General features: G+C 41.6%; 1 protein-coding gene across 20 annotated transcripts in view; it reads left to right on the forward strand.

Moving 5' to 3' along the window:
- Positions 1 to 21,514, forward strand: part of LOC137137609 (adhesion G protein-coupled receptor L3-like) — a 211,281-nt gene that overhangs the window by 8,496 nt on the left and 181,271 nt on the right. For all 20 annotated transcript variants that reach the window (XM_067524090.1, XM_067524097.1, XM_067524093.1 and 17 more), the window contains one exon: positions 15,423 to 15,508. The gene's annotated coding sequence lies outside the window, so the exon portion shown is untranslated. The remainder of the gene's footprint in view (positions 1 to 15,422; positions 15,509 to 21,514) is intronic.

Below are 21,514 nucleotides of genomic sequence, written 5' to 3' on the forward strand. Positions count from 1 at the left end.
TGCATTATGGATGGCTCATGTTACATTTGCTACTCCTTTTGGCCTAATGTCTGTATGGATCCTCAAGAACCATTTGCAGAAGAAGTGGCAGATGCAAAAGTGAAGCATAATACATTGTTTGTTGTTTAGTGACACTTTAGCAGTTTATCTTTAGAAGAGGAGATTTCTGTTCTTCTGATTTCTACCTTTTAGTTTGAAGAAGTAGTCGTTAACAAGGCACCTGATGACAAGTGGGTTGATAACCCAGGTGTCAACCACTTTCTATGTCAGCCATGACAGCTTGAGGACTCATAGCAGTTACGCTGTCTCTAAAAAGAAAATAAAAAAACAGCTACCCCCTCCTCCTCCTCCTCCATCCGCTTGTGCATTGGTCTTGCCGGTGATGCTGAACCGCCGTCACAGCGCAATAGTGGCAACTGTGGGATTTCTTAGAGGGGAGCCACAAGACTGTAATCAGTCATTATGTCAGAAGTGAGCCCCGTGAGCCCCGCTGCAGCTCATTCAGCCAAATAATAAGCAGCAGATAACGGCGCTGGCGTGCAGGCAGCAACAGAGCCCAAGGAGCTAAAAAACAGGGGGTCTTTTCCTCTCGTCAGCCTACGCAGGGACGTCACCTTGGTTCAAAAGCTGGATCGAGCTTTTGTAGAAAAAAACTGAAAAATTCACCTACTGTTAAGAACCCTTAGCTCCAGTACGTGGAAGTGCGTCGAATCAGTTGCGAATATAATTTCAAAAACAAGTTATAAGCAGAAATATGCTTTTGATTTAAATCGTGTTGTAAAAGTAAACAAAGCATCACGTCATTGTTCTTTATTTTTATGTCTACAATACTTAACCCCTGCTTATCAGACAAAAAAATTGATATAATTCAGTATTAAGATCAGATCTTTAAAACTTGTCCTGATGAATGGCGGTAGACAACAATTAAAATGATTCCAATACTATTATTACAATTTCTGAGACGTTAAAAGTAAATTCAGAAGTTCGACCTAGATTTTTAACATTTGTTAAAATGTACATTGTTCCAGTGTTTAATCAACGATATGGGGACTGCTGACTTTGTCATATTAAATAAAATAACAGCTTCTCTCACACTCATGAACCCGATTCCTTTCCCCACCACCCTCATGGAGTGTTATCATTCCATAACAAGGGTCACTGTCGCGCATTGTCTCACTATAGCATTCCTCTGCATGGTAATATTGACCGGTTCTGCCGGGTGAGTGGTGCCATATAACATCCATACATCACTGGGAAGACACAATGACAGACAGTGGGAGTTGAGATGTCAGATCGTCCTCTCCAGGCAACTGACATCCACTCCATTCGTGTTCTCCACAGTGATACTCTATCTTCTGACAGGGCCTGCATTGATAGTTGCACTCCCTCGTACACTTGACACGCTGCTGATATAAATTTTCCTATGGTGAATGTTGCAGCAAAAATCTGCTTCCAATTAATGCTTGTTTTTTTTTTTTAAGTTCTCAAGCAGCTCAGAACGTTCAGTCGCAGAGATATAAATGGTATTTGTTTATGGACTGCCACATTATAATTGGTGCACTACTGTATGCATGCAAAGATTGATAGCTAGATTAATCTCATCAAAATGTTAAGCTCTTATAATCTTCTCATGGACCCATTTTACCCCCTCATACATAATAAATGTAGCTTAAAGTCAGGCTGCCATAGAGCAAATAGCTTAACACAGTAGCATGCTAGCTTCACTTAGAGAAAAGGCAACTGCAGCATGTCACAAGACAATGAGCTCACTCAGGTCAGTGTAGGTCAGCCCTTTGTGGAATTTCTGCCTGTAATGATTAATAAGGTAGGTGTAGATATTGCCTTGAAAGTCATCAGTGGTAAGCTGGATTTAAGCAGTTATCTGTAATCCAGGTTCATTACACCTGGGTCTTTCTTGACGCTTGGTTCGTTTGCTGTTAATTCCATGTTCAATACAGTCTCTGCTAATGAGCAGTCAATTATTGATAAGTATAGACAACAAGGATTGCTTTGTTTCACTATTTCTTATCAACTCGCCCTCCTCCAAAGAAATATCGAAAACGGAAGAAAAACAATCCACCACTTTTCGCAGCTCCAGGCCAAAGGTCCATTTAGCAGGGGTTCTGTTGTCACTCAGGAACACTGCGAAAGGTTAGGTTGCTGTAATCTTGTTTATGTTTTTGGTCAGTAGAAACCCTTTCTAAGCCAGCTTTGTGTCAAACACAGCTGGAAAGGCCTTTACAATTGCAGCAGAGCAGAAATAATTGGTCCAGCAGCTTGGATGCAGCCATGACACACAGGTAATTTGCTAATTTCTGTCTCTCAGCTGGTGTTAACTGTGCAGGAAACTGTGGCTTTGAGAAAGCGTGAAAAATAGATTTATACTCGTCATGTAGCTTTGGTAGAAATCAAAATTAAACAGGGAAAACAAGGCTTTGGTTTGGTTTTTTGCCAGTTTCTGCAGTCAGAACTTCATACTGTTTGATTGTATCTTTAAAGAGGAAGAAATGAGGAAAAATAAAACTATTAGTACAATAATTAAACATTAACTTCACCTCTTTCCCCTTTGTAGGTTTACGTCGTGCTGGACAGTAATCTGTTACTGTAAACGTGTATAGATGTGCAAATGCTCACAGACTTCTTGTCAATATACTGAACCTACAATAAACAACAGCAGTTCTTGATACATAGTACCTTAACAGTCCCAAGAGGAGCCCTTGAAGAGAAGGCCACCTCCAGATGAATGGATACATTTAGATTGAAAAGTCAGTTCAAGCCACTTTTAATTATGCTGACTGCAAAGGACAAAATTAAACTAGAATTGCGGTGGTTTTTGTGCATCGATTTTTGTTTTCACTCCCTCTACATCTGCGGACTCACTGGAGTGAGGGACAGACAATTGTAACCACCTATCGCTGCAGTGCAGGCAAACGAGGGAGCCTCCATGCATGGCCCTTTTTTTTTAATTTTTTTTTTTGTTTTTAGTTGTTTTTAATACAATGAGAGCATTTACATCAAACTCGCTTTCTCATCTAATTAGGAAATGTCATTGAATTGAAAAGGAACTGAGGCTGGTCTGGATACAGGCCACACAAGCACTTTACCTTGATAGATTTTTGATGGATTTTGTTATGTTATAATATGTGACACATTTTGACTGTAACCAGTTTTTTTGTAACATGAATGACAAGTCTTCCTACAGCTTTCTCCTAAGGATGAGTCCAGTGATTTTAAGCTTTTATTTTGGCAGATTGTCACCTCACCTGTGTATCAGGAGTGTGACTGCCACCTCGATTGCCCTTAGGTCCCGGCATAGTTCTTGCCTACAGCAGATGACTCTGGACTATAAAAAGATCAGTTACTTTGAAAAGCAGACGACAGGCTGGCTTTTGTTTGCTTGTTTTCGGATGACACTTCCTCCTGTTTTCTTGAGAACTTCCCCTGACCGCGAGCTTTGCTCAGTCACACCAGCAGATGCAACAATTCGTCATGCATAAGAAACCCCACTCCGGCAGCCATCTGTCTCCTTGTGTCTGTTGCCATGCACCGGCAGTTTGTTTTCGTAGACTCATATACAATTTTAATGGAATGCAAAATATGCTGAACCAATCTTATGACCTCTGAACCTCATTCTAAAATCTCATTCCTGACCTATATGTGACCCACGTAACACAAACCAGGAAATATGCTGACAGTCACCATATACACACACATTCTGAGACTTTTTTTGTTAAAAGTTTTGACATTTAGTGCCATGCTATACTGGTACCTCCACGACTGAATTATTATCCCAGTTTAAATGAAATTTGACTCCTGGATTCTCTGATTTGTAGATGGCCCAACAAAAACAAAGTGCAAAACCATAATAAGCAAAAAACTAAAAGGTCAGGGGGAATGCTTTAACTGATCTGGCAGTGTGTTACCATGTAGTGTGTTACCTAAATCCATTTACATTGTGGCTTCTCACTCATACACATAATCAAAAGCCAATGGTTGCCACCACGCAAGGCGCTCAGCTGAACCACCAGGAAATTTGTGCTTTCTGGTTACGGTGTAGGTAGGGTTAGCGAACGAATACATCTAGGTTATGGCATGTTTTCTTTCTCAAAAATATGGGTGTAAAGGTTGTTGCATTCTTGTTTGTTGGTGACCGACTGAGGCGCTGGGTGCAATGTGTCGGCGTGTAGGCGAACATAGTGGAACTGGGAGAGGGGAAGACTGGGCAGAGCAGATTAAATTGATTTTAAATCTCTCACGAGCACTAGCTTCATCTGCATGTTCTAGCTTTAAGGAAGGATTGCTGTTATATATTGTTAGCTGCAAGCCTTTTATACTTGCTTCACTCTTTGTTATCCACTCGCCAACATAAAGGCTGCACTACTCGCTGCATTAGCAGTAGATGTAAACCGTAAGGTGCAGATTCTTCTAATATGGATGTAATCCCTAGGATACTGAAATGAATTAAACAGCAGTGTTGTACTTGCAACATGCCCAATTAGACAATAACAGCAGTAGAATGGTGGGAGTATGCTAGATGCTTCAAACGTCTGCTTTTCCACTAGGAAGTAGTATCTGGAGCACTACTGTAGTAACCATGGCACACTGTTGCTTATGTTCATGCTAATAAAAGTTTCCTGAATCAACTTTTTTGTTCCTAGAAAGGGATGATATCTATGTTTGGATGACTGAATTTGACATTTCTTGTGACATGGGAGGTGGGATTTGGAGGGCTTTAGGGGAGCTTTCAGAGTGCGGTAGAAATTTCCATACCTTGTAGTACTGCCAGTGCAGTGCACATACTGTTGAACACAAATGCTTTTCATGTCCCCAGTTTTCTTTTGGCCTTTCTTGTAATTATACGCATAAACGCACCACCTGTGGCAATGCGTCACTGATGCTGTGTGCTGTTTCTCTCCCCATCCCCTCACACCACTCACATTTGGTTAGTATAGGTGAACTGATGAGAGCACAGCCTTTATCTCTCGCTGTGCACAGGAGGAATTGACCGCTCCTTTGCAGACAATACTGTAACATTATAGCAGTCGATTGCCACATGCAATGCCATCACCACTAGCGTAAAATAATGCTGTGCAGGCTCTGGGTTAAAAAGATGCCTGTCATTATTTTCGGAGCTTCTGATCTCCTCAGGGCTATGTGTTTAATATGACTCTACAAATGTGAGTTAGCGGGCAGATGCCCTTGTGACTCACAGATCTCTGAAGAGACCTCTTCTGCATCGTATATGGCAACAATTAGGTAAAGGTGGATGGATATGTTATGCAACTGCATATAGTAGAGGAATCATCCAGAAAAGGTTTGGATAGGATAAAGGTTCAAGAACAGCAGTAAGGACATTAATTGAACATTTTCAGCAGTGTCTGGGATCATTTTTTTCAACCACTCAGCAGACTTCTTGTCTTTCTGAAAAACCGTGAGCATAAGATTCACACTTTTCCTTTTAGGCTCTAATCCCATTCTGTCTATAATCATCCTCGATCCTCCTCAATTACTGTTTGATTTCAGCTGAGACTCCTTTTATACTATATTGCTCTCTGATGCGTGTTGCTACCCCACAGATGTATGTCAGAGCTGAAGGATGGCTGTCCAATTTTCTGCATGGATAGCATTGTTGGTGGCATTGTGTGTGTGTGCGCGCACTCGTGTGTGCTTTTAAATGCTCATGTCAGATGCATGTTAAGGATATATGGACCACACAGCACTGCAATTCTTCCAGACATCTGCCATTAGCTTGTGTGTTGCAGTGAAATGTCATGTGAGATCTTTTAGTCCATCTGGAACTGTGTATACTGTGTATGCATGAATCGGTGTGCACTGGGGCTATAATTTTCATAACTGTGCACATACATGGCTTTTGTGCCTAAATTTCATTAAGTTTTTTTTTTTTTTCCTCCACCGCTTATTAATTTCAGCGATTAATAAAAAAAAATTACCACCTGAATGGCCACTTTGTCCATTCCTGTAAGTGATAAATGAATATGAAATTGGAAATTAGTCAGACATTTGTTTTTTATGGAATTTGTAAGTTTTGCAGAAAAAAAAAACATGGTGCAAATTGGCTTTCACTAGTTTATTAGAAAAGGGCAACTGTTTTTGTTTCCTTCCAGTGGCCCTTTACCCTTTGACATGTTGGGTACATACTTGGGATGAATTAAACACAAACAGACTATGCTAAATAATAGGGTGTAAGATACACTCACTGGCCACTTTATTAAATACACCTGTACAATCTCATGCAATCCAATACCACAGTTCTGCCATTAATTCTACTTTTACAATGATAAAAATTATAAAAAAAATAAATAAAATGATCCACCCTCTCTACTGGGTCTCCATTAATGCAGAGTGGATTATGCTAAGGTCGTGTTTTCTGGAAGTCGATGATCACCTTCTTGATTTTGTCCACATTGAGCACCAGGTTCTTTTCTCTGCACCAGCCCTCCAGGTGTCTCACCTCCTCCCTGTACATGATTCTTCATTGTTGCGGATGAGTCCCACTACTGTAGTGTCATCCGCAAACTTGACGATCAGGTTTTCCCTCATGTCTGGATACACAGTCATGTGTTTAAAGATGCAGGCAGGCTGGTAGTGATATGCGACTTAACCAGGCGTTCAAAGAACTTCATCACCGTGGATGTGCAACTGGACGGTAATCATTCAAGCAGGATACAGCTGCCTTCTTTGGGACCGGTATAATAGCAGGCACTTTGAAGCACCTGGGGATGATGGCTTGTCTAAGGGAGATGTTAAAGACATCTGTCAGGACATCTGCTAGCTCGTCAGCACATGCTTCAAGCAAATGTCCTGTAATATTGTCAGGCCCTGCTGCTTTTCTTGTGTGAACCCTGGATAGGCTCCTCCATGTCTCTGTAGAGTGGATTGTGAATGCCGACAGGTGGGATGGTGGAAGAGGACCAACTCTTCCCCTTGTTGCCACTCCGTGTCTGAAATAGTCCTGTAGTGAGGAGGCAGCTCCCTCTAGCCAAACCCTGACTCGATTTCTCTGTGTATCTCTCTGTGTGTTACGTCTCAGCAGTGGTCTCTAAGCTGTGATTAGCATAACAGATCTGAGGTCCGAGTGGCCCAGGTGGGGAAGGGCAATTGCTCTGTATGCCTGTGTCCAGGGTGTTTTAGCTTTGCAGTTATGTCGAGATACCCTTTTCTGGTGTTTATTAAACTTTCTTGACTATACTTCTTTACAGAAAGACAGTCGAGGAGGTCGTAGCTGTCTAAATTTGTTTTCTTTAATCCTGAGAGGGGCCGCTGCAGTACATTTACATTAAGTTATTTAGCAGACGCTTTTACCCAAAGTGACTTACAAGTGAGGTACAAGGTAAGCAAAAAGTAACCCGCGCCGCCATGCTAATTGCTTATTCTACTCTGTTTATTATTGAGGTCATAGTGGGTAGTGGATTCGTACTGGAGTGCATTAATAGAAGAGTGGGTTCTGAAGTTTTGGCCCCCTCATTCATTTTAAATAATGTGGCCAAAACATTAGAACCATCTTTAATTACAATGTACTGCAGTAGTGGCCAATGACTGTATACAACTCTCTTTTCATTGTGAAAAGTCTTCCAAGTGTTTCCTGTCTTGGCTTATATCATGTCACTGCTAGTTTCTCCTATTTACCTATCATGAACTTCTATTTAACATTGAACTACTTTTTGACCTGAATAGTCAAAATGATCTCAAAATGACGGTAGACAGCCTGAGCCGCCCCATCCCGGTAGACAACTAGCCAACATGGGGGTCACACAGCCCATTACTGTTATGTCTATTTCTTGTAGTCAAAGGTTGATGTGCCCCCAGATGACCGCCCTCTCCTCACAGGGGTTCTGCAATATCTCGGTTTTCTCCTTTCAGGCATGAATAGGCACTTTGTGCTGCTGCCCGCTGCTGCACTGCAGACCAACAGGTCTTCCGCACACACCTGTCAGGGCTTGTCCTTGGCGCCTCGGGGCGCTGAGACACTCCAGAGCCCCCTGCTGCACACATGGTTATTGAACCCTTGAACAAGAGAAAACACAATCTAAAAGCGGTCATATATGAGCAAATAAACACATGTGGTGACACAGAGCTAGGTAGAGACACAGATATGTATACACAGAGACATACGTGCACAATTGAATTTCACATAAACAGAGCAGGTATTACTTCACAAACACACACACACACACACACTCAGCACACTGAAAAACCTAAGTTTATTAGAAACACACCTCACTCCCCTTTCCTCTGCCAAGGTTATATTCAATGTGTAGCTTGGTTTCAGAATTCAAAAAGGGTCAAGTTCCATATTTTTCAGGTTGGGGAGGGCAAGGGCACAGGAGGTTAGTTGAGGTGCACATGCTTGCACATGGAAAAAGGATTCAGAAGTAAACTACCTGTAACTTGATCCATTTCTTTAATAAGTTGCAGATTTTTTCTTTTAGGATGGAAGAGGAGACTGACTGTTGGGGGCCATTAGTATCTGTTCCTCACACATAGCATATATATGTGTTTTACACTAGGGCTGCAGAGATTATCTATTTGCAAAGGGGATTACTTAAACAATTCTTTATGGTTATTGGTTAGTTGAATGACCATTAATGGCGACAATTTTGATCCCTGATGAACCAGTTGAAGGCATTTTCAAGAAAATGTGACCAAAGTTGCCAGGTTACAGCTTTGTAAATCAAACCAAATTAAACTTTATTAGGGTTTTTGCGTCCTGGACCATAATGCAGGTAAAACAGAACATGTTTACATACATACACATATGAATGAATATTGTTAGCTGCACACCTACATAATTTTAGCTTTCGTAATTGCAGTGTTGCACTTTGTAGGCTAATCATTGTAAATCAAACGCCATAACAGTTTTTGATCTAAATAAGTTGCTGGATGATGACACATTGGGGTCATAGAACCCAATATTTGCTTTTGTCCCTGTTCTAAGACATTTTATACCTTTTGATACAGACTGGATTTGTCAAAAACGGTTATCAGATGAATGAATTAAGAATGATATGAATTTGTTGCAGCTCTTTTTTACATTAAATGAGTTTCATAAAGACATTGTTTGGAGCGCCGTGACGCATTTCGAGTGCACTCTCACGACCCACTGGAGGAAGCCCCTCTCTTTTTAAGTCTTGCAGCCCTCCTCTCAAGTGCATCCTCTTCGTCTCTCTGAGCATGTCTCCACAGCCTTGGCCGGTAACCTTCCACAGAACAAATGTGCCTCTCTGTTTATTATCATCAAAGGAAAAAATGCTAAATGACTGATTGTACATGCACACAACGTGCACCCTCATGAAAGACCTATGGTGTCAACTCATACTAGTGTCACCCATACAATTTTCTCCTCTATTGACTTTTATGCTCCGCTTCAAGGTTGCTCATCGTGGTGCGAATATGTATGTATTCCAAACAAAGACAAGAGTGATTAGCATAATGATATTCCACTGCTAAGGTAAACAGTATGGCACTTTGACAGCTTATTTTTGATGTTACATTTCATGCATTTAGTATTGGGCATTAAAGACAAAGCATTCTAAGAATTTCCTTTGAGCTGGGATTGGTGGTGAGATGGTGTGATAACAGGAATCTCGTTCTGGCTCGAAAAGCAATATACAGCCCAAGGACTACAAAAACATGACATTTACATAAATATTCCAAAACATGAGATTGCATATGTATAAAAATTTTAAACGGCAGTGCTGCTTACTACCTCATCTGAATGCTGTATTCTGGTGGGTGAGGTTGTTTTTATGTTTCACGAGGCAAAGACAAATGGATTCATGCAAAAGCGCACACACACATACTGTACAGTACAGAGTAACCTACAGACTCATATCCCAAGGTTCATCCCCTTCCAATTAAGACCAATTAGAGCCCGTGTATGAGGCAGTCGTCTGGGAAAGGTCCGTCTCATCGCCTCTACTCATTTGTGTGCAAAACAGAGATATAAACTAAGGGGAAAAACTAAGAAAATGATACATGTTTGGAGAAGAGAGATGGGCAAAACAAGGAAGACCAACAAAATAAAAAATATAAAATAAACACAAGAGGAGTAGCTAGTGGGAAAATGAGAAGAAGGAGAATGACCGTATGACTAAATAATGAAAAAGCAGACTGTACATAATCTTCCTGCAGTGGCCAGCAACCTCAGTCAATTGTTATCAGCTTGCCTGAATTTAATGTGACCCTTGGGGGGAGGGATGCTGCTCATGCATTAGAAACGCTGCCCATTGACTTCAGCTGCTTAGATTTTTCTTCCCTGCAGAATGAGCAATCCCTGACAGGCTTTGATTACTTCTCATGGGGTTGTGTGTATTTCTCATTTCGATGTAGAGCTGACTTGTTCTTCTTTGCCTTTACCTTTTCAAAGTCCGAAGACCTGGCGTGAGCGATGTAATAGTTAGATTTGGTGAAAACTGTAATACTACAAGTGCTGTTTACATGAGATCACTGACAATACCTTTACAGTGCTTGTTTATTTGAAGGCATTTAAGATTAGCCAACAATTGCTTGTTATATTGGGGAAATTACATACACACTTCAGTAAAGTCCTTGTGTATTTCCCCTTCCATTGCCATGATGTCAGAGCCAGGTCAAGACCGCTATAATAACAAACAGCTAAATAGTGGAGCGTGTAACAATATTGCATATTTCTTTACAGAGGAGAATGTACAGAAGGTTATTTGTAAAAGATGCCACGATTTTAACATATTTTCTGTTTATTAGCCATATCTCCTTTGCCTCAGACCTCAGGATGCACAGGCTGGGATGTCAGTTGCAGTGTCACAACCACAGGCTTCTTTAATTTAGAGTCCTGCTCTGATGATTAGGGTTTTTGTTGAGAGCAGCCGCGACTACTGTAACGCGGGTGTTTGGGTCAGCGATGGGCACAATAGCTCAGTTACTCTCGCTGACTTCCTCGCTATTGCCTCACCCTCTCTTTCTCAGCACATTTTCCACTTGGCTGATAAAATAAGCCACTCTTTGATGAGCTTTCGGCAGGCCACGGTGCTGTGCCTCAGTAAATGCTTTTATAGAGATACAGCGCAGGCTGTCAACTCGGATCAGTCATATGCGGTGCATGCGTCCACGGATTTCTCGTGTTGTTTTGCCTTGTGGTGGCAGTTTTTGGAGCTGCTTTTTTTTTTGTGTGTGTGTGTGTTTGTTTGGTTGGTTTTTAGACAGTGGTTCCAGAGGTGCTGAAATATTTTTAGAGTGCCTTAAAACTACAAGGTGCAACTTTTTGGTATTGAAGCAAGAAGAGAGCTGTAAGTCGTGCCCTGTTTCCCTTCAGCTGGTCAAATTCATGCCCGGTACGTTTGAGCAGTAATAGTTTACCATGAAACAGCATGAATCCTGAGGCAGCAGCTGCAAATAGGAGCATGGCAAGTGCAGCAAATGCTAATAAACACGTTATAATAATCATATTGGTTTTTGCTTGGAATGCATCAAGTTCAGTAATGCAGTTCATTGGTACTATGTTTTTGCTTCGTGTGTGAATTTAAACAGCTTGTCATTATCAACTAGACTGTAACAACTTATCTGTTGTAACCGTGTTATAGCTTTTCCTTCTCAACCTGTTGCTCACTTTATCCACTGAAACTAACATTAAACATCATACAACTCTTCGATGGCCGACATTACTTTCGGGCGTGGTCAGAAATAACGTCTGCTGCTCTGGTGACAACACTCAACAGTGATATCAAGTACACCGTGCCGCAGTGAATCGCTTTTGCAGTGTGGAATGAAATTTGGGTGTAAGTTCATGGCCCCTCGTGGCAGTGGTGACAATCTCAGCCTGTGTTTTATCACTTTGTAAATTAAAAAACACTCCTTTCCATGGTAATTGAAAAACGGAGCACAGTCGATAATTTGACAAAGACAAGGGCCAAATACACTCTTCCTGGGACACTTTTTTGATTTAATGCCATAAAGTTGTTACATAACCCTTGGGCTAATGCATCACCAATGGGGAATCATTCGCTTACAAATATCTAGGGGTCTTAGCCAGCTTACTTGGCAGTGTAACAAAAATCTCTCACATCACTTTCAGCTCTCTGTGATACTGACAGGTTGCATTATTTTAAATGGTCTTTACAAGGTGATTTTAAGGTGATTTCTTTTTTTCTTTTGCTATTCATAAAGGAGTTGGAAGTCTTTTTCTGCACAAACAACATTTCTTTAAGGTAGCTCAGTGTAACACAAAGGATATAGAGTCTATGACAACATTCGGCATTTTTCACTTTTTCAATTAAACGTATAAGATTCTTTTTAAAAGCACCTGCTCTCAATTTCTAAGATTCAAAGCTGTAAAACAGTTCTTACTCAGCCTGAGAAACTAACCTTAACTGTTGCTTAAGCAGCTAAGGTGCAAAGCTGTTAACAGATACTGTTAGAGGTTGTCAGCCTCATGTGAAAAACATTGTTTTAGGTGACTCACCAGCAGTAAATGGCCAAAAGTGTTGTTGTTATAATTACCTTAAACACAGGCAATAAAATAGTTAGTTATATTACCATAATTAGGCAGATATCGAGCTATTTTATCATAATAAGCCACTTTTGCATGCCATCAATTAATTAGGATATTTTGGTCAAGCACTCGACCAGAATGTAATTGGTGTAATATTGTCATAAAATAAAATTGAATTATTTTACCTGATTGTATTCACTGTCAAAAAACGGTCTGCTATTGATTAGTAGTAGCGTTGGCATAAGAGTCGCAATTAATCCACTCTGCTCCTCCCAGCCCTGCTTCTCCCTGCTCCATCATGCTCCTCTACCATATGCCAGTTTGCAAAGTCGTTCAGTTTTTAGTCAATGGCAAACTACAAACAATGATTGAATGCTGTAATATTTCTAAAGGACACCCCCCCCCCCCCCCCCCCGGTAACTAGAAGGGTCCCCTTAGGGGAGTTTAGAGTTAATAGTCGTGCATACTGCCTTTATCAAAGGTTTAAAGGGACTAAGGGGAAAGTTGTCCTCTCACTTTTTTGGGAGGCCCCAAACAATTGCCTTGTATTCCTCTGCTGATGGACACTTCTGCTGATGAAGCAGAAATTACCCATTGGTTTGAAGGGCAGCCCTCCTTTAAAAACATTTTAAGTCAAATATATTTGCACTGCTGCCAGTGTTGTTTAATGAATGCGTTGTTTAAGGAGTTATTAACAGCATGTATCATCAGATATGTTTCAAAGAACATTTGTACTAAAAAATAGAGTTGCATACTGTAGCGTTGGATTACAGAACATAAGCACAGTTTAAGTTGCAGTGTGACAGAGAAATATCAGTTATACTTTTAGTAAGAAGCAACCTGGCATTAATGATAAGCTTGCAGTGTCATGTTGGGTCATTCTAGTACTTCAGTGATATTTTATGTATTTGCAATGAATATCCTTTTAGTAATAGTACAAGATTGCCTCTAGTGCTTGGAAGCACCTTGTGTACATTTGTGTGGTCCAAAACCCTTTGATGATACTTTGGGGGCTTCATTTCCCAACTTCTGTCAGTAGTGAGTAAAAAAAGAGCAGGTTTGAATTTGGCCCTGACTGTGTGTCTCAGCTCAGTGAGAAAGTTCAGGGAGAGGTGCAGTGGGTTTATAGGAGGTAAATGTGTAAAATTGAAGATTTGTCCAATTGCTGTAATTACTGTAAATTAGGTCTGAGTATAAACAGCGTCTGGTGTGAGCGGACGATGAAGCCAACTACAGCTCATTAAACTGTCCAGGATGTAATTTTTATTTTCTGTTGTCTGTGAACTCTCACTTCGATTGTGCAACAGTTTGTGGTTAGAATTGTTGCAATATGGTGTGATTGTGGTCCTTTCCAGCACTTTCCGGCTTGCTAAATGACTGGCAGATGCTCTGTTGACCAAACTAGCTTTGAGCGGTTCAGCTAAATTGACCTAGGGCATCTGCTTTCTCCGCCAAAGTCTCAAATTTGATCAAACATAATGAACAGCAGATTTGATGAAGCACGGCCCCACCACTTGTTCAGGAGCCAAGATCAGTCGGACATTGTGCCCAGATGATATTTGGAAGTTTGGCAATATAGTTGACATTTTTTTCCTTTTGTAGAATCAATTTGGAAGAAAGATGGAACCATTTTACTCAGCATGGTTTTGATCAGTGACAGACATGCACAATAGGAAACCTGATGACAGCTACCAACAGAAGCCATTTTTTCAATTTGTTGGTCTGCGCCTTTTTTATGACTTGTTATGGACATAGAAGGTAGTTTTTAAGCATGTGTTAGTGCTTTTAAAAGATGTTGACATGTGACAGGCAACTCAATTAGGTTGGTTTAGAAAAAAGTCTTTTTTTTTTTTTAATGCAGTGTAATTCAATATCTTCTTAATTTGCATGGTAAACACAGCACTACTGATTAATGCTTTTTAATTTTAGCTTATTATGCAAGACCCTAACCTGCTGTAGACACCTCAATTACCAAAGCTTTGGTGTTCATCACTTTTGTTATTGCAGGTGAGATTTAATTAGAAATCACAATAGAAAAATGCATACAATGAGACGGAGTTAGGTGACAGACGTTTTAGCCCCGTAGGCGAATAAGAAACATACTTTTCAGTTTCACAAAACACACTGTACCTCTGTGTAACTGTACGTGAAGTTTATTGACTCATCATAATCAAACTTCACCTGTGCACAATGAGAATCGGCCCAGCAAAGGGGGGACACGGCATGCGATAAGTGAAAGATACAAGAAGAGAGACGCAAAAGAAAGTGGCACATGCAAAAAGATGGATTGATAGAGAGGTTACGAGTCAGAGCAGGAGAGCAAAATGTGCATGGTGGGAAAATGAGTCGGAGCAAAAGGTGACTGGTGGAAGCAGTCATCAAAATGCTAATGTTGTGTGGGATATTTACAGCAGCGTGTTAATGCAGTTTAAAACTGGCTCTTTGTCCTGCAACCCATCACCAAGCCTCTGTTGGGCCTTAATAAATCAGCCATTAAAAGCCGATGTGACCTGAATAGCATTTCATACAGCGGCAAGCGGGCTCTATCACCAGTGTGCGAACCAGTCTACAGCTGAAAAATTTATGAGTATGCCACTTAGGAAAGGTCGACCTGGAAGATACCAAAATATGTATTTTTGTGTGTGAGGTGACTGTGACAATCCTCAAGCATTGAAGAGATATTATATTCAGTGTGTGTGTGCGAGAGTGCACACATATATATCTATCTGTGTGTGTGTGTGTGTGTGTGTGATGCGTGCACAAGCCTACAAACTGTAACTTAGTCGTGCTGGCAGACACTGGGAGTTCTTCCTGCTGGACTGTTTAATTATGTACCTTGTCACTTATTTTAAGAGAATATGTGCTGCCATGTTGTACTGATGCAAGACTATTCTGTCCTGTCTCCTAATCTGCTTCTTTTTGTGTTTCTGTACAGGACACAACATGAATTTATTATCTGGAATGTGATATGCTGGATTTGTGAGGAGAACACTTAAGAATCACACACCTTGTAATTCTAAGGTATTGTATAAATTCTTTTAATTACCATTTGTGACAGCATCAGACTTGACAGATGGAGCTGAAAGTGTTTGATTTCTAGTCATGAATACAGAAGAGATGTTAGATTAAGTACACCCCCCCCTCCCCAATACAACACAGTAATGAAGAGCATTCATGTGGGCCAATTGGGCTTGTTCTGCATTAGGATGTTTATGAAAATGAATCATGATAGGTACTCATATGCAAATCTGTGGGACATCTCTGGTAAGCCTTTAATTTTTACCACCAGTGAAATAGGAGGGCGCTTTTGGTTGGTAACCATACGTATCTACAGAGTGTGTTTGGATTTCATTCCCTGATGCAAATGATGTTTTCGGTGTAATCATGCAAAAGTGCAGCTGGCTTCCATTTCTCTACGCCTCAAGTCTCTCACTCTCTGCACACACCCCCTCCACACACATGCGCACACACACACACACACACACACACACACTTCCACCCCTTAACTGCCAAACCCTTCTTGCACCAAGCGCTTTCTTTTTTCCCTGTCCTGTTTGTCATTGTTGTCTTCTGCAAACCTGTATTTGCTCTGTGCTTCCCCTACTTCTCTCCCTTTCCTCACACACTTGTTAGGCCAGCTAAAGCCCTCTCCTCCTCATCCTATCAACACGCACGCTTCCCTCCACCGCCACTTCCTCCACCTCCACCTCCACCAACCCTCTCCATACTGAATGAAGCCACTACCCTCAGTGCTTCCTGTGGTGAGGCTGGATTGAATTCAATTAGGGAGATTGTTTGCCCTCCAGAGTTTACTGGTGGGCTCTGAGGATGATAGGTTTGCCTGCTGACATCCCCTCCTCCTCGTTTCCCTTGCTCGCTCGCTCACTCCCACACACACACACACACACACACACACACACACACACACACACACACACACACACACACACACACACTGCTACATCCATCCAGCTTGTTTTCCTTCCATCTGAATCAAGCCAGCCACCCCTCCTTCCCTCCTCTCCTAACTACTTCCTCACAGCAGTGCATATTTTTTTGTGCATACATTGTTTACATTGCGTTTCAAGCCCCTGTTGATGTTTCTCCCCCCCACTCCCCATCATATTCAACAAGATTAAGGTATAAAACTGGAGCTGTAGAAAATGTTTCATATTTACCTTTTCGCTCAGGCCACGGGGAGTCATATTCGCCATATAACCGTTTCAGCAAGGTTGATGGAATAGGAGTTTTCAGAGAGCATAATTGGAAACTACATTTGAGCTCAGTCCCAGCAACTGCACACACTCTTCAGGATAATCCCATTTTTAGAATTAATTTGCCAGCTCGCCAGCACATCCAGCACAAAAGAAAGGACAGTGAGTGTTGCTGACATAGGAGTAATGGTCGCATTAGTTGCAAGGTGAAAATAGAATGTGCTGTCATTTGAATAACATTGAGAGCAGCGGGCGGTAGCTGTGCGTGGCGCTGGCTTGTGCTTTTTAGATTTGAAGCGTAAATCTGGTACAGACATAATGGCCTCGGTTCTGTTCTGTGTAGAAACACATTTCAGTGACTTGTCCTGCAACCTGCAGCTTTCCTCTAGATGTCACACTGTGTGACTCTGCACTGGTGCTCCTCAGAAATCAGATACCGTGTTAGTGCTGAAAGATGTCCGATGAATTAAAAGCTGCGAATCCCTTTGATGATAAATATAATAATGCACCCTGACATTGAATTACGACCTTGATTTCATGCACCTTTTTTCACCTTATGTGTGGTCACTTTGGATTAAGTGTAATCTACTTCAGGGAAATCTGTTTAAGGGGGCCGAGAAAAGGGAAGCCAAACACTCGACATAGCCAACAAAATATTGAGCTTCTAACCATCCACCTGATCACATTTCAGGAAATAAAATTTCAAAGATATCATTTCAGAATAAGCTTGGATTTTAAATATCTAGAAACTTGTTGAATTACAAAAGCTCATTTCAGTCTTGTTGAAGAGTATAAAGCTCTGCAACCTCCTCCACAGTGCTTTGCATAACCAACATGGTTGCCCATAGCACCAGCCATTCAAGTTAGTTTGACCATAATGGTCAGTGATGACATGAGTTCTCCCAAGCTTTGGTTCTGTTATCTTAAAGCCCTGCCGTTTGTTTTCATAGTCTGATCCTGTCCGGATTTCTCGAAATGATGCAAAACAGGTCGTTTGAATGGACAAGGAGCGAAATCCTTTTGGCCGATGTCAGCAGTGTTCCGGAATTTGAATCCTGTTCAGAGGTAGTTGACTTTGCACGTCTTTGTTGTTGTTGTCCTGTTACTTGGGCAACCCCAGTCAGCACTAAAGCCCCAAGGACAGCAAAGCACCGAAAACCCTCTGAATGACCAAAATTATTTGAAAGGTGCACATTGCTTGATCCAAAGCACAGCTGATAATGACAAATTTGATGACTCACTGCAAATTGCTGTTGCCAGGACAACAGCGACCAACTAGAAGTTCATTTGCTCAGACGTGTTTGTGATCGTAGTGTCCCAGTAGGTGAGGAGTTAATGTGAGGACAGAACAGCAGCTGCATGAAAATGTCAATTAGTCCCCTTAATATCTCTTTTATAAATGTAACTTTTGGCTGAAGACCGAAAGCGTTGCTTGTTTACTTGTTTGTTTTTTTAGCTGAATTCACATTAGTATGTTAATGCATTAGACCTTATAATCAACATTATTCAGGCCATTTGTGTATGGGTACCCATTTTTAAATAGATGGGTACACTCACACTTTGTTCTGAACTTTACAAAGCTCTTACCCTGTCTGTAATGGTCATGCTTGATCAGCATGTGTGTGTAGGCCAGCTGCTGTGTGTATACAGTAAATGTGCATACGCTTCAGCTCGATGTGGTGTTTTGCTCTCCACATCTCCCAGTACAGTATTCATTTCTTCATTGACAGCTCTCTTAAGTTGCATTACAATGATAAAAACATGAGTGTGATATTTTTTCTTTTTTTATTATTATTATTATTTTTTTTTAGTGCATGCGAAAACCCCTTTAACTTGTGTATCTCCTTAAATAGGAAATGCACTAAGAGGATTTTCACACATTTAGAAGTGTAAACATTATTTTTTCACCTACAGTTAAATTCATGCTTTAGTGGGTAAATTATTATGTTGAAAGTTTGGAAAATATGCCTATTTTGTTTGACAAGCATTAGAAAAAAAAGGCTGATACCATGTTTTGAATTTTTTTAAGTATAGTTTAGTGTGTAGACCTGGCTCTAGCCAAAGGTAACATTGATCTAGCAGCATTTTTAAGGCTCATTTGGGCTGGGATGCAGAAGGCAGAGGGTTCGAATCCCACCCCACCAGATGTGGCCCCACCCAGCCACCAAGAGCGACCTTGGCGACCGGCGTCAAAACACATGCTAAATCAACGTGCGGAACATGTTCCGCTGTGGCGACCCCTGAAGGGACGAGACGAAAACCGTTGGTTGTCTGCCAAAGTATGACAACAATATTCTAGGAAGGCAGTACATTCAGCTAAGAGGATTTCTGCCATCTAACCCTCTAATTAATAACTTTTAGCTGCACATTTAACAAACTGTTTCCCTTGTTTTCAGTCCTGCTAACAACCTGCCACCTGTGGCTTTTTATTTCTAAGCAGACAGATGTGAGGGTTGTAGAAATCCTCTAATCCAGCATGGCAACAAAGTAAACAAACCTAAATTATTTTCTTAAATGTCCTTAAACTATCCCTGTAACATTTTGTCTAGGTGAGTGATTTCTGAAAAAAATACACTTTGGGAAAGCAAAGCTGCAACTTATTAATCTGTCTCGCACACACCAACTGACACCGTTATTGCCTGTCACAGCCCACCTCCTCAGACCCAGATGGCCATGCAGGTGAACGTTTCCCTTGTCGTGATTGCTAGAGGTAAGAGTCCCTTCGACAACGGTGCCCCCCCAGGTCTGACAGAGCGGACAGTAAATTCGGTTGGAGCTATTTTGGTAGGAGAAAGGATTGCTGGCATGTTAGCACAAGTGTCTTGACGTGTACTCTCTTGATACCTGCCCTGGCCATTTGGGTGTCTTAATAAAACAACACCCTTGACAGTGAACTCACACAGCAGCTCTGTGGTTTCTGCCCATCTCCTCCCGCCACTCATTCTTCTCCTGCCTCTCCCACTGCGTCCCCCTAAGAACACCCCTCTCCTTGTCACGAGCATTTATGCTAATGTAAACGAACAGGACGATCTGTTGATGACGATTAGATTCAAGCGCTGCGTGCACCTCTAGGGGTGCACTGATCTCATCTGATATGACAGAAGGATCCAAAGCAGAAATGGCCCTAATTTGAAAGACCACTGATGGTGAGCTCCAAGGCAACGAGTTCGAGATATGCTGAATGGATACTGAAGTCAGTGTTTGTAGTCACACACTGATGTAGTGTAAGCTGTTCAAATGTGTCTAGTCTAGAGAGACGCCCACTAACTTGAGGCCTTTTTTCGTCTTTGGTTTTTGTAACACCGAGTCTCCCTTGAACTTAGGCTGCACCCTGTCCACAGCTCCAGCTTCGGCAAGGTGTGCAGCTGTAATCAGCTCTGTTTGATGTGTGGAGCAGCAGGCTTTACGGAGGAGCCAAGATCTCTTAGGACATTAAGGAGTGTGGAGAGGGAGGAGAGGAAGAGATTACTGCTGGTCTTTTTATAGAGGATCACTCCATCTTGTCCTTTTTAGCTCACTCATTAGTTCTTGTGTCCACCCGGAGGGTGATTCTCTCTTTTTGTCTCACGCCAGGAGCAAGGCAACTTTCCTCACTTTGGTCTATCGGTTAACCAAATATGATTCCCCAGCCTCTCCATCATTATCAAGTCATAGTCAGATGGTGCTCGTGTGGTCAGAGGCACTCCCGTTGTGGCAGGTATGGAACAAGATCAGCCTTGGAGAGAAAGTTGAATAATGATTTCACACGTTTTCCTTTCTTGATATTTGATGCTGTGGAGGCCATGACGTGCCTTTTTCTTCATGTACTTTCTCGAGTTCCCTTCATTGCCTCGCTGCCTTTGGCTAGTACCTGTGAAATCAGACATCCCCCCTGTGACCGATGAAAAATAACCAACACTCGGGCCACTGGCTTTCAGGCGAGTTCGCCGCCTGACAATCGGCGTACACTCTGAGGTAATCAGAAGTTGTCAAATGTGAAGTGTCCTCTGCTACGACTGCGTTTGCCTGTCTAACGTCAGAGCTTCGGCTGTAGTGTAGGTAAACCGATGGCCTCTTTATCAACAGGAGTCATTAAATAATGCCATACGAATGCATATTTGGCAGCAAAATTGTTGTTTAGCAGAGGAAAATGCAGACACAGATGGATAATAGGAGCTTGTTGTCACTGCCAGCCTACTAGCCAACCCAGTTGTGTGATGGAACACTTTCACACACTTTCATGACCTCTTATGATTATACATGATTTTCAAGTACACAAAAACGCTGTTCTTTTTACATATTCCCGAGTGGTTTATGACAATTTGATTTGCATATTTGTTCTCCTTATGCACACCCCGCTCCTTAGCCCCTCCGACAGGAAGCGCCTGCCTTTTTAAAACACCACCAGAGAAATTATTGATTTGCATCTGTTTATCTGGGATGTAGCGCGGCACCTCCCCGCTGTCAGCCCTGCGGTCTGTGCGTCAGGATCCCAAAGGTGCCATCACACCCGTCTGTCCTTTTTATGGTGGCTCTAAACTGTGGACAGGAGCTGCAATCTGCTTCCACCCTCCCTTGAATTTTATTTATAACCCCAGCCTGGTGATAAAGCCCCAAATTTATGACTTACTTTTTAATTAGAAATAATGTCTTGTAGAGTTTAAGTGATGGATGGTTTAATCAATATATAGACTGTGCAGGCCCTATGATGAACGTCGCTATTGACAGCGTGCAGAGTAGCCTAAGTTAACACTTGGTCTTTCAAAGAAATATGTAGTGTTTTGCTTGGTGGCGAAAAGTGTCCGCTGCCCCCTTTTCTTTGTCCTTTCATTTT

This window comes from Channa argus, chromosome 12 (genome assembly GCF_033026475.1).
Source record: "Channa argus isolate prfri chromosome 12, Channa argus male v1.0, whole genome shotgun sequence".
Classification (NCBI taxonomy): domain Eukaryota; kingdom Metazoa; phylum Chordata; class Actinopteri; order Anabantiformes; family Channidae; genus Channa; species Channa argus.